General features: G+C 50.9%; 1 protein-coding gene across 1 annotated transcript in view; it reads left to right on the forward strand.

The window, feature by feature from the left end:
- Positions 1–1,372: 1,372 nt before the first annotated feature.
- Positions 1,373–12,439, forward strand: part of EEF2K (eukaryotic elongation factor 2 kinase) — a 61,885-nt gene continuing 50,818 nt past the window's right edge. Inside the window, exon 1 of the mRNA XM_029947516.1 lies at positions 1,373–1,753. The gene's annotated coding sequence lies outside the window, so the exon portion shown is untranslated. The remainder of the gene's footprint in view (positions 1,754–12,439) is intronic.

Consider the following 12,439-nt stretch of genomic DNA (forward strand, 5'->3'; position numbering starts at 1 on the left):
GTTCCTTGAGGTCCTTCAATTCAGTTCAAGCCCCGAGTCGGGCTCTGTGCTGACAGCTAGCTCAGAGCCTGGAGCCTGCTTCACATTCTGTATCTCCCTCTCTGACCTTCCCCTGCTCACGCTGTCTCTCTCTGTCTCTCAAAAAAACAAAAACAAAACATAAATAACAAAGTGAGTGTCCTGTAAATATCAGTGCCTATTGCATCCCCGCATATGTCAAAGCAAGCATTACAGATGACAGATGGGTCTTGGCCACAGAAACATGTTCACAAACTAGTGTCACCAGGGAAAGGAGCAAGAGAAAGGAGCCCACTCTTCTTAGAAAAATGTAAAACTATCTACATGCATACCCAGATACTATCGTCTGTCTGGTCTGCCTGCACCTGTGGTCTCTGGCTTGCTGGGCCTCACCTGAGCAAGGACTGGGCGTGCCCTCCGGCTCCTGAGACCTAGATGCCCTTTGTCAAGAGAAGCCACCTTGGGCGGGGGAGCCTGGCTGGCTCAGCTGGAGGAGTATGCGACTCTTGACCTTGGGGTGGTGAGTTTGAGCCCCATGTTGGGTGTTAGAGATTACTTAAATACACCTTAAAAAAAGGAAATCTTTTGGGCAAATCTATCTCTGTAAGCTTCAGTTTTATGATCTGTGAAGTAGAGCTGATGCAACCTACCTAACAAGGTTGGTATGAAACTAGAATGAGATAAATTAATAAATATACCTTATTATTTTTATATCTGAAATTATATTTATATCTGAAATAAGAGCTGTGAAATTTCTAAAAGTTTATTAGAAAAGTATCTGGAAGGATAATATATCAACATGTTCACAGTAGTTATCAGTTTTATATCCTTTCTTCTTTATACCTTTCCGTATTTATCCATTCATTCCACAGGTGTTTATTAAGCATTTACTAAATGCCAAGCCCTGAGAGTTAAGAACAAGGCGATTTACTAGAATGGTAAGGAACCTCGACAGGGGATACTGATCGAAAAATCACACAAACGATTGCAGTTGTCATAAGTGCCTACGTTTTAACAAAGCAGAAATCGGGGGGGGGGGAGCAATTTCGGATAAAAATATTTTAAAGTTACCCATGGAGACTTAATGAGATGGATTTCCAGTGATTTTGGAAAGGACTTCTCGAATTACCCACCGGGAGGGCGCCCTTTCGCGGGTGGGTGCTAGGTCCTCCCACCCCTTCCCCCCATTAGGTCCGGACGCCGTGTAGTGAGCAAGCGCGGAGGCTGGGTTCAGCGTGGGGTGTGCACTGGGGCCTGGAGAACCGCGTGGTGGCTGCAGGAGCAGGGACGGCCACCGGGGGGCGGCCACGTGAGTGCTGCGCGGTGCGCCCGCCGGGCCAGAGCCCCGCCCCTGCCCGCCGGCTGGTGCCCCAGCCCCGCTCCTGCCCGGATCCGAGGTCGGATTCCCTGCGCTGCAGCTGCCTCAGCTCCGCTGACTGTCGCCTGCGCTCCCGCCCCTGGCACGCGTCCTCAGCGCCCCGGGATCCTTCCAGCGGCCCATCGCGCCCCGGGATCGTGCCGGCGGCCCCCGCGCCCCGGGATCGATCCAACCGCCCTGCCCAGTCCTCGCTGCTTCCCCGGAGCGCCGGCCGGTGCGCCCCGCTCGCCGCTCCCCGGCACTTTCGGGGGGCCCGCCCGCCCTGCACCCTGGAGCACCGGGCCGCGAGCCTCTGCCAACTCCTCTGGATCTTCGCGGCCGTGGCCAGCGGCTGCGGTGCCTGTCCGCCCGAAGGAGGTGAGTGTGGGCCGCGTGTAGCCAGGCGGATCGGGGCCGGGATCCGGCGCTGCAGGCCTTCCGCGCTCCGCTGCACCGGCGCCCGCAGCGCGCTGGGTCGAGGCTTGGAAGTGGGGGCGGAGGCGGCGCAGAAAGTGTGTGGAGCGCTTCTGCGGTTTCAACTCTTCGGGGCTCAGTGTTTGCTTCTGTAAAAGCGGGGAGCCGTGCAGATTAACGGCAATGTCTGTTGGGAAAACACTTGGCAGGCCGTCGGCTGGGAGAGGCAGTTGGGGGGCCTCCGCCCGGGCTCCTCAGTCCGCAGAGGGTGGGGACAGGGCTGCCTTCCTGTCTCCTGCAGGGCCCAGAGCCGCATGCCCTACCTTGGCCCCTGAACAAGAGGCTTGAATTCCTGGAACCCCGAGGACAGCGTAGACGCGCCCTTGCTGTATTGTTGACTGAGGGAGGGAGTTTGGGTGTTGGTTGGCAGACTTCACCGACATGTGCGCCAAGGGCTGGGCATCGATAGGCGAGTGGCGGCGCGGGGGTGGAGGCCTCCTGGGTAAGTCCTGGCCTAGATCTGCTTGCACCCTGACGGAAGATTGCGGGGAGCCAGCCCAGCTGCGCCCCTAGTGTGACAGATGGGCCGTATGGGCGGGGGCCGCAACATATGCTGTGGGGACACTCTGGGAGACTGCCTTCTGGGTCCTTGGCCCGGGACGCTGCCTGCCTGGGGCCACAGTTTCCGCCAGGAAGTGGAGTGCCATAGTCCAGCCCTATGATTTTATAGAGGAGGAAACCGGGGCTCAAGGTTGTCCAACAGACAACTAATAAGCAAAAGGGACTAAGCAAGGACCCTTAGAGCAAGCAGGTGGGAGCCAGTTATGCCTGCTGTGTGGCGGTGGGGGCAGGGGGAAGGTTACTGGGGAGGCTTCCTGGAGGAGGTGATGTTTGGGCTGATCTGGAAAGGATGCCAGTGGAAGGAGGTAGGGTTTAGAGATAGCGTATGCACACATAGATTCTTTTGTTCCTGAATAAACTCAACAAATACGATAAAGCTAGATGAGGTGAATTCAGGTGTAACATAGTTGGGCTAGCCATCCCCCCCTCCTTTGAGTTCCCTTCCCAAAGAGGGTTTGCAGGGGTCCAGTGAGGCAGAAAGTCAGGGCCTGATGATCACTTAAAACGGTCTCAGATTACGTAGGATCAATTGTGTACATTCTATGATTTACAGTTTCTCTCTTTTGTGCTTTCGGTGACAGAGCACTGCTTTTGCTGATTGAGGATATAGCCCTGATTTTATTTTAAACCGTTTTTAATGTATTATATAGCAGAGATGGAGATTAGTCTCCTCTTCCTGGGGTATCACCTGGCTGACTTTCCCAGGCTCCCTTACAGTTTGGTGGGCTGTTGACTGCATTTTGGCTGATGGAATGTGAGCAGAAATAGCGAATACCCTCTCAAGCTTGAACCCTAAAAGCCTCCCTCCCCCTCTTTCTGCATTTACCAGTGGAGTTGGAGGGCTGAGAGGACAGAGCTACCAGGCCAAAGGAGTCTGGGCCCCTGAGTGATTATGGAGCAGCGCGCCCCCCTTCTGCCTCCCCTGAGGGTTCATGTCTGCTGAAAGGAATGGGGCTCCAGCAAGGTCTGGGGCTGTGCGTGGGGCTTGTTGGCTGTGGCCTTTGCATCAGGGTGATCTGGCTGGGCTGTTCGCCTGGGGAAGGGTTCTTTAAGGCCTTTTTTCTCACACTGGTCAGATTCCCCAAAGAAGTCTTGTCCAGTCTTTGGCAGGATTGGCAGCCAGTTGGCGGGACACAGAGAACAGTGTGGGAGAAAGTGGAAGGTCAATGGCAGAAACTTGAATTTGTTCAAGCTCCTTCTCTAGGAATCATTCTTTCTGACCCAGTTCTTAAAGCTGAAGCAGAAAAAATTGATGGTCAGGACTGTATCCAAAGTAATGGTGGCTGGCTGGACTGATTAAAAAACAAAAGTTTCTGTGTTGGAGAGCTCAGTTCTGCTGACCAAGAAGCTGCAGATTGTTGCCTTAGTAAACTGAGAATATTCTAGAAGAAGGTGACTATGGTGACCACCATGGGATAAAAGCGTTTTGTTTTGTTTTGAGAGAGAGAGAGAATCTTAAGCAGTCTCCACACTCAGCATGGAGCCCAATGCGGGGCTTGATTCCACGAACCTGGGATCAGGACCTTAGCCAGAATCAAGAGTCAGAAGCTCAACCGACTGAGCCACCCAGGTGCCCTGAAAGCGCCTTGGGTGTTTAAGTGTTGTTGGATTAAACCCGTGTGGACAAGACTGATGGGCAACAGCGGAAGGCTCTGAACAGAGGAAGCAGCAAGTCACTCACATGCTGATGATAAAGTAGGAGATGACAATCTCTTGGTCCCCAAAACCCCAGACTGGGAACACCCAGAGAAGCATTTCAAATGACTAGAAAGTCAGAGGGTGGACAGCGTTCGGTTCTTTAGTCGTGGTGCTTTCTCGACCCAGCAAGGACTCCACAGGTGGAGTCACCTGCAGAGAATTTCTCCAGGCCATTGGTTTTCAAACTTAACTGCACGATATCAGAACCACCTGGTGAGTTTGTTTAAACACAGATTGCTGGGCCCACCTCCAAAGTTAACTTCAGTGGGACTGGAGTGAGGCCCGAGAATTTGAACATCTACCACGTTCCCAGGAGAGGCTACTGCTGCTAGTGGTTTCATGACACCCCCCCCCCCATTTAGAAGGTCGGGTTTAGCAAGTGATGGCGAGTGAAAGCCTTGGATTCAGCCTACACTGGCTGCACACCCAACTCCGCCACTTTCTAGCCGGGTGATTTTGGGAAGTCACTTTAACCTCTCTGTTCTTCAGTTTCCTTATCTGTAGGATGAAGCTAATAGTGCTTGCCTCCTGAGCTTCAGGGGAGGCGTCCTGGAGGAGGCGGCATCCAAACTGAGACCTGAAGGATTAGCAGAAGAGTTGGCCAGGGGACGGGTTGGGAGGGCAGGACTGGGTGTGCGCCAGGCAGAGGGCACAGTGAGTGTAAAGCCCAGGGAATGGGGAACCTGTGTCCTCCAGGGAGCTGAGAGGAGCTGTGGTGTAAGTGCTTTGTGATACTGAAATGCTGCAAATCTGTTCTGTGCTACGGGTCTCAGGGCAAGATTGCAGCTGAGGGAGAGTTGACCAGCATGTGGAAAATGGGCTGCCTGGAAGCAGCACCAGTTACTCGTGCCCACATTGCATTGGCCGGAATGCAGTCACATGCCCCCACCTAGATGCACAGGATGCTGGGAAATGTAGTCGATGGTGGGGCAGGGGAGCACAAATCTGTGGGGCAGAGATAGCAGTCTTATGCCACAGCAGATTTTTATGGCCCTCGGCTACCTCTCTTACCTCTCCTCTGGTCACTCTGCTCCGCTTTGTTGGGTGAGTGAATTTTACAGATGAGGAAGCTGAAGTTCAGAGAGATAAGTAATTTGCCTAATGTCACTTAGCTACTAGTGGTAGAGAGAGGACTTGAACTCAGATCTGTTTTTCCCAAAAGCCTATTGGGCCAGGTCGTAGTCCTGGGTGCTTTTTGACGGCCTGCCTATGATCCAGGTTTTCCTCATCAGGATCTCAGCCATGTCTCAGGCTAACTAAGCCCCAGATGCCCTGTCATTATAACAGGATAGTCTCTCCACTCCATGCCTGCGCTGCCCAGGACGTCCATAGAAACTGCTGTCTTTTCTCTAGTTACTCGTTCATGCCACATGCATTTACACAGAACCTGCTGTGTGCCAGGCATTGTGCTCTTGGCTCGGAGCTGGTGGGGAGTCAGACACGGCCCCTTTTGTTCAGGCCGCTCACATGGTTTGGCCACTGAGAGGCTATGTAAACACAGAGTTCCCCGGAGAAGTGAGACACGCCGGGTCCCTGGTCTGACCCGCCGGGAGTACAGAGTGTCCCGGGTACCTGAGAAGGGTGCCCAGCAAATGATCAAAAGTTAAAGTCAAGCTCTCTTGTGCATTTTGTAAATCGAAGCTATAATGACACTATTTTGTGTTTTGTGTTCTAAAATGTGTTTTTCTGATTTTTAAAACAAGAAAATCGCCTTTGCTCCTTCTTGCCTGTGCACCAAGCACAGAGTACGTACGGGAGCGGGATCTTTTTATGAGCCTCAGTGGAGCAAATGTTGACGTATCTCCTTGGGTTCAGCCGCGGGTTGCTGTTCTCATCAGTGAGTAAGCTGATTTCTTCAGTTCAAAAGAGATACCAGGAGCGATATGCATGGAGATCTGCTTTTAAAGAGGAGAGTAGGGAGAGTGAGTGGGGGGGGGCTCCTTGCACGTCTCCCAGAATCTTTCTGAAGTGGGGTTTCTCGCCACTGTTGACATTCTCAGCTGAACAACTAATTCCATGTTGTGGGGCCTGTCCTGTGCACTATAGGGGGTTTAGCAGCGCCCCTGGTTTCTACTCACTAGATGCCAGGTGTACGCAGAGAGTTGTGACAACCAAAAATGTCTCCAGACATTGCCCAGTGTCTCCTCAAGGGGCAAAAGTGTCCCAGTGTTAAGGGCCACAGTTCTAGACTACATTTGTTTTCTATTGCTGCTATAGCAAATCACCACACACTTAAAACAACACAGATTTCTTATGGTTCTAGAAACCAGAAGTTCAAAAGTCAGCGGGGACCTGGGTGGCTCAGTCAGTTGAGTCTCTGACTTCGGTTCAGGTTGTGATCTCATAGTGAGTTTGAACTCCGCATTGGGCTCGCTGCTGTCAGCACAGAGCCTTCTTCAGATCCTCTCTTTCTCCCTCTGCCCTTTCCCTACTCACGCTCTCTCTCTCTCTCAAAAATAAAAATAAAACATAAAAAAAAAAAGTTCAAGGGGTCCCTGGGTGGCTCAGTTGGTTAAGCACCTGACTTCAGCTCAGTTCATGGTCTTACAGTCTGTGAGTTCGAGTCCCACGTCAGGTCCTGTGCCGACAGCTCAGAACCTGGAGCCTGCTTCAGACTCTGTGTCTCCCTCTCTCTGCCCCTCCCCTGCTTGCACTCTGTCTCTCTCACTCTCTCAAAAGTAACAAACATTTAAAAAAACTAAAAAAAAGTTCAAAAGTCAAGGCACAGCAGTTCCTTCTGGAGACTCTAGGAGAAATTGATTTTCCTGCCTTTTCCAGCTTCTAGAGACTAACTGCATTTTTTGGCTTATGGCCCCATTCTCGATTTTCAAAGCCACCTGCATGGCATCTTCAAATTCTTTCTCCAGGACCCCTGCTTTCATTTCACGTCTCTTTTAGCTCAGACCCTCCTACCTTTTTCTTATAAGGACCCTTGTGATTATTTACAGTTCACCAGCTTTCCCAGGAAAATCACCCCATCTCAAGATCCTTCACCACACTCACAGAGTCACGTTTGCCACCTAAGGGAACTTATTCACAGATTCTGGGGATGAGGGTGTGGACATCTTTTGGAGGGCCAGTTTTCTGCCCACCACACAGAATGTTCGGCCTCTGGGTGTAATGGAAATGCTTCTGGGAAGCCTGGCAGGAGGGAAGTGACTTAGGATGTGGGGCCTGGGGGTGGTCAGGACACAATAACAGCCGGTACTTTTGAGCTCCAATTCTCTGTCAGGCGCCCCATGCCTGGTCTGCCTGAGTCCTCAGACATCTCTGAGGGAGGGTCCTGTTTGTCCTCCATTTCACAGATGAGGACACCACGTAGGGGAGAGTTTCTGGAGGGAGTAAAAATTTGAGCTGGATTTGAAGGGAACGGAGGGGTTTGGCAGCAGGTAGGAGAGTCGTTTCAGAAAGAGGGCCCGTGGGGTGCCAGGGGGAAGGGGCGGAGGGCTTAGTGTGAATGGTACCCTGTTCCCTGGGGCAGGGCAGGTGGGTGTGGACCTCTGCAAATCAGTCCTTTTATCCTGACCTTCTCATATAAACTCTGTTACTTTTCCACAGTAGTTTAAATATTTTTTTCACAAGCACTTATCACATACTGGGGAGATAGACATTAATAAGACACTGACATGAGCTTGGCGCCTCTGTTACTATCCCCACTCTCAGTAAATAAATAAAACCCAGCCTGGAGGAAAGGTATTTGATTCACACTGTTGAGACCTGCTCAGGGCCAGGTGCTGTGGGGGACAGAGACCCAGGAAGGCACAGCTCACCCTTCAGATAGCACTTTGGCTCCTAATGCGCAAGCTGGGATTCAAACTAGGCCCTGTGGCCGCAAAGCACAGATTCTTAGCCTGATTTTTATTAATTTTTTCCACCAGATTTATTGAGGTATAGTTGACGAATAAAAATTGTATGTATTTAACATGTCCAACGTGATGGTTTGGTGTACATATGCATTGCGAAATGATTACCACAATGAACCTAATTAACATATTCACTCACATGGTTACCTACATTTTTTTATGTGTGTATGAGAAGAATCAAGATCTATTCTCGGGGCACCTGGCTGGCTCAGTCTGAAGAGCATGGGACTCTTGATCTCGGGGTCTTGAGTTCAAGCCCCACATTGGGTGTAGAGATACTTAAATAAACTTAAAAAAAAATCTATTCTCTTAGTGGCTCTCCAGTATAGAGTATTACTAACTATAGTCACCGAGCTATACATTACATCCCCAGGACTTACTCATCTTGTACAACTGAAAGTTTGTACCCTTTGACCAACATCCCTATTTCCTGTACCTCCCAGCCCTGGACAACCACCATTTGACTCTGTTTTTATGACCCTTTTTTTTGTGTGTGTGAGATCACAAAATGTCTTTCTATGTCTGGCATGTTTCACTGAACATAATGTCCTCCAGGTTCATTCGTGTTTTTGCAAATGACAGGATTGCCTTCTTTTTTTAAGAATGCATACCATTCCATTGTGTATATGTGCCAGGTTTTCTTTATCCATTCTCCCACCTCTTCAGTGCTTTCCATACACTGAGGATTGCAGACAATGCTGCAGTAAACGTGAGAGTGCAGATATGTCTTCAAGATAGATTTCTCTTTCTGGTTTGAAGGAAACTGAGGACTTCTGCTAGAGCCCAAGATACCCTTGGAGCAAACTGGGTGCAGCCCTGCTCACCCCTCCTCCCCCAGGTACCCCATCACAAGTGGGCTGTCACTTCTTTGCCTAGCAGCTGCTGTCATTGCCAGATGAGAGTCCGTGTCAGGTACATAGCATGGTACTTGGGACACCAGAAGTTGTCCTCATATGTTACTTTATCTGTCTTATTTCAGTAAAAATTATGCATCTTTGGGGTTGATAGGAACGAAAGCATCTTCCTCTTTCTTATCACCCATTGGCAGCACAAAAGTCACATCTTTCCTTATCTCCCATGGTGATATGAACTCATGCTAAACTGTGAGAAACCTGTAGCTCCTTCTGCTTGGTGGAATAAGACCGCATCCTTGGCATGGGGTCTGAAGGAACCAGGAGAGGACCTGCCAGTCTGGGGGTGGTGGAGTGCAGAAGGGAAGTGGAAAGTTCCAGAGAAGCTCAAGTCTCATTCATCCCACCAGGAAATCAATAGACAGGACCCAAATAGGTAAATTAAGAAATAGGAGAGAAACCGTATTATTTAGGAATGTGGCAGTATCTACCTGAAGTAACATCTAGAATAATTGGAAGTGGTTGCCCCTGGAAGCAGGGCTGCCCATGTCCTCTTGCAAAGGTTGTAAACTAAAGTTGAACAGTACCCAACCTGTACTGTCATACACCCTGGTCTTAATAGGAAAACGGTGTTATAATTTATTTTTTTTAGGTTTATTTTTGAGAGAGAAAGCGAATTGGGGAAGGGGCAGAGAGAGAGAGAAAGAGAGAGAGAGAGAATGAATCTGAAACAGGCTCCAAGCTGTGAGCACAAAGCCTTATACGGGGCTTGAACTCTGAACCGGGAGATCATGACCCGAGCCGAAGTCTTAGGCTTGATTGAGCCACTCAGGCGCCCGTGGTGTTACTTTTAACCGTGTGCTTTTTTAATTATAAGAACTAATACACAGGGGCTCTAAGTCCTGGCTGGGTTTTGGACTCTTCATAATGCAGGTGAGAGAAACCTATGTATAACCAACCAGCCACGTCATCCCGGACCCCCTAAAAAGGGGCGGTGTCAGGCATGTTTGGATTCATGGTCTCAAATGATGTCATCACTGTTCATTTTGCTCTTCATCTCTTGTTCCGCTCACCGCCAAACATCAGCTTTGTTCTCTGGTGGTCTTAGCCCCTGTCCCTGAATCACATCCTACACGAAAAGATGATATTCTCTCCCAGCCTCTCAGGCTAAACCTCCACTGAGCCTGATTGGTTGGCTTAAGTCACATGCTCACCTTTGAACCAATCGCTGTGGGCAGATGCCTGATTGCTGCGATTGGCTTAGACCTGGGTCATGTGACACACCCTGTTGGTGGTAGTGGATCTCCAATCCTAGAATCTGGGAGTGAGCGAGAGGCAGACCCTGGAACGGAAGTGGGTGCTTGACCGTAGGTGGCTCCCAAGTAACCCTGTTTGCCGTGGTGCAGTTGACGACCCGGTGGGTTCTGCCACACTGGGCATATGGTAGTGTGTGTGCACTGGCCACATCCCGTTTACCGTATCGGCTCTGGGGTGCTGGCGCCCGCCAGGGAGAAACAGGCAGTTCATTCCTCCAGCTAGCAAGGCAGCTCTTGGGGGTGAAGAGAGCCCCCAAGGAACACCAGCGGTCACTGTTGCTTGGCCCACAAGCTTTGACCTGGACTTTGTAAGCATTGTTTTCTGTCCCAGCCGCTGCCAGAGGAACCTTTTATAGCAAGACCCAGTAAGAGCAGTGGTTCCCTGGCCAAAGTCTAAAATAGCCTGTTCCCCAGAGACCCCTGGAGAAGCTTGGCTTGGCTGCTAACCGGGTATCCAGGCTACCAGCATGGCTGGGACCCACGGCCGAGCCCCCTTTATTTAGGATAATAAAAATGACGATGATAATAATAGTTATGTGTCTTAGTGCTCGCTCTGTGCAAGCGCTGCCAGGTTAATGGAGTGAGTGGAACTCTGCCTCCCAGATTATCGCAGGGAAGCTGAGGCCTGAGAGGTAATGTCATACAGCTAGTAAGTGGCGGAGCAGGGGCTTGAAGTTTGGTCTGACTCAGAATTCTACTCAACCAACTCTGTCCACAAATATTTCCCCTGAGTGTGTCAGGGACTGGGGGGGTGGGGGGCGGGGGGAGATGTGGGTTCCTGAGCAAGGGGAAAGTAAACCTTCCAGAGAATCCTGATGTCTTAGCTGAGTCTAAGCCTCTTTGCCAATGGAAGCAGGTACCTGTGGGCCGAGGGAAGCCCAAGTCGGATGGAGATTCCTGGGAGGCCGGAGCTCTGGCTGGTGTTGGAACAGGCATAGTGGGGCTGAGTCATGGGCCACTGAGGACTCCTTGCCAGCCTAAGGAAAAATCCACCATCCTGCAGGGCCCAGTCTTGCTGGGGTGAATGTGGGAGTCGCTGCCAAGTTTGGACTCTGGATTAAGCCCACAGTTTTCCCATGCTGATCCTACCCAGGCATCGACTTGTCATAAGAGACATGATGTGACTTTTTGTGGGGGAGATGGGGTTACTGGACCAAATATAATTAATAAGTAGTGGGGGGGGATTATAGTAGATATTATAAGTTTAGATAGCCAAGTCTGAAGATTGTGAGTCTGGAGCTGTTATACGCCCCATGATGGAAGATAATGCTGCCCAGGCTCCCTCTGTCTCATGGCTCTGCCATCCACAACATATGGTTTCCTCTTCTTGGTTAAATATAGCTGCTTGAGTTCCAGCCCTCACACATCCATTCCAGCCAGCAGAAAGGAGCAAGAGTCCAGAAGGGCACACTCCCTCCTTTTAAAAATTCTTCCCTAAAGTCGAAAACAGTCCTTCTATTTATATCCCCTTGGCCAGAACTTGGGCACATGGTCACACCTAACTGCAGAGGGATCTGGGAAATGTAGACCTTATTTTGAGTGGCCATGTGCTTAACCAAAAAACCAGCGATTGCTATTAAGAATGAGAGAACAGCTATTGGGGGACAGTTCACAGGCCCTGTCACAGCTGCCTTAAGAGCAAATTTATGACAACGGAAAAACCATAAAACATCCTCGCTCAGTTCTGGAATACGCATCACGTGCCTGCAGAGTGCAAGGCGCTGTGCCAGGCAGGGTCCCAGCTGCTTGTCTGCAGCTCCTTTTGTTTCCCAAGGTCAAGGAGAATGTCGGGTCTGTGGCTCTGCTCATAATTCCCCTGTGAACCCAGGCACGTCCCCTCCCTCAGCTCCCCTCACAAATGGGGGAGTCTTAGTCCAAGTCACCAGCAGCACAGCTGGGGTTTGTACCTGAGTGCAGGCTTTTAGCCCCTGGGCTACATTGCCGGGAAGTCTATGGGCTGACCCTGCGGTTCTGGCCCCTCCCCAGCACCGTCCCAGCCCCCAGAGGCCCGTGACCCACTGGGTCTGTGCTGCCTTGGTCAGCAAAGGTTCCGGCCAAGGGCTGACGGGGGCAGAGCTGGCGCTGGGACTGGGAGCAGCTGCGGGGGAGGGGTGGGCCCAGGGCTCAGCTGGGTCAGGTGGCTCAGGCATTGGCTCCAGCCCGTGAGCGTGTCCTGCCCACAGGGTAGGAAACAGCTCTGCAGTTCACACCTGGGGCAGCGATTTTCAAGAAACCACGGTGGGTGGTGCATTAAGGGAAAAAATGGAAAATGAAGCAAAGCAAAACAAAAATAAGTCGACT

This window comes from Suricata suricatta, chromosome 8, assembly GCF_006229205.1.
Source record: "Suricata suricatta isolate VVHF042 chromosome 8, meerkat_22Aug2017_6uvM2_HiC, whole genome shotgun sequence".
Lineage (NCBI taxonomy): Eukaryota > Metazoa > Chordata > Mammalia > Carnivora > Herpestidae > Suricata > Suricata suricatta.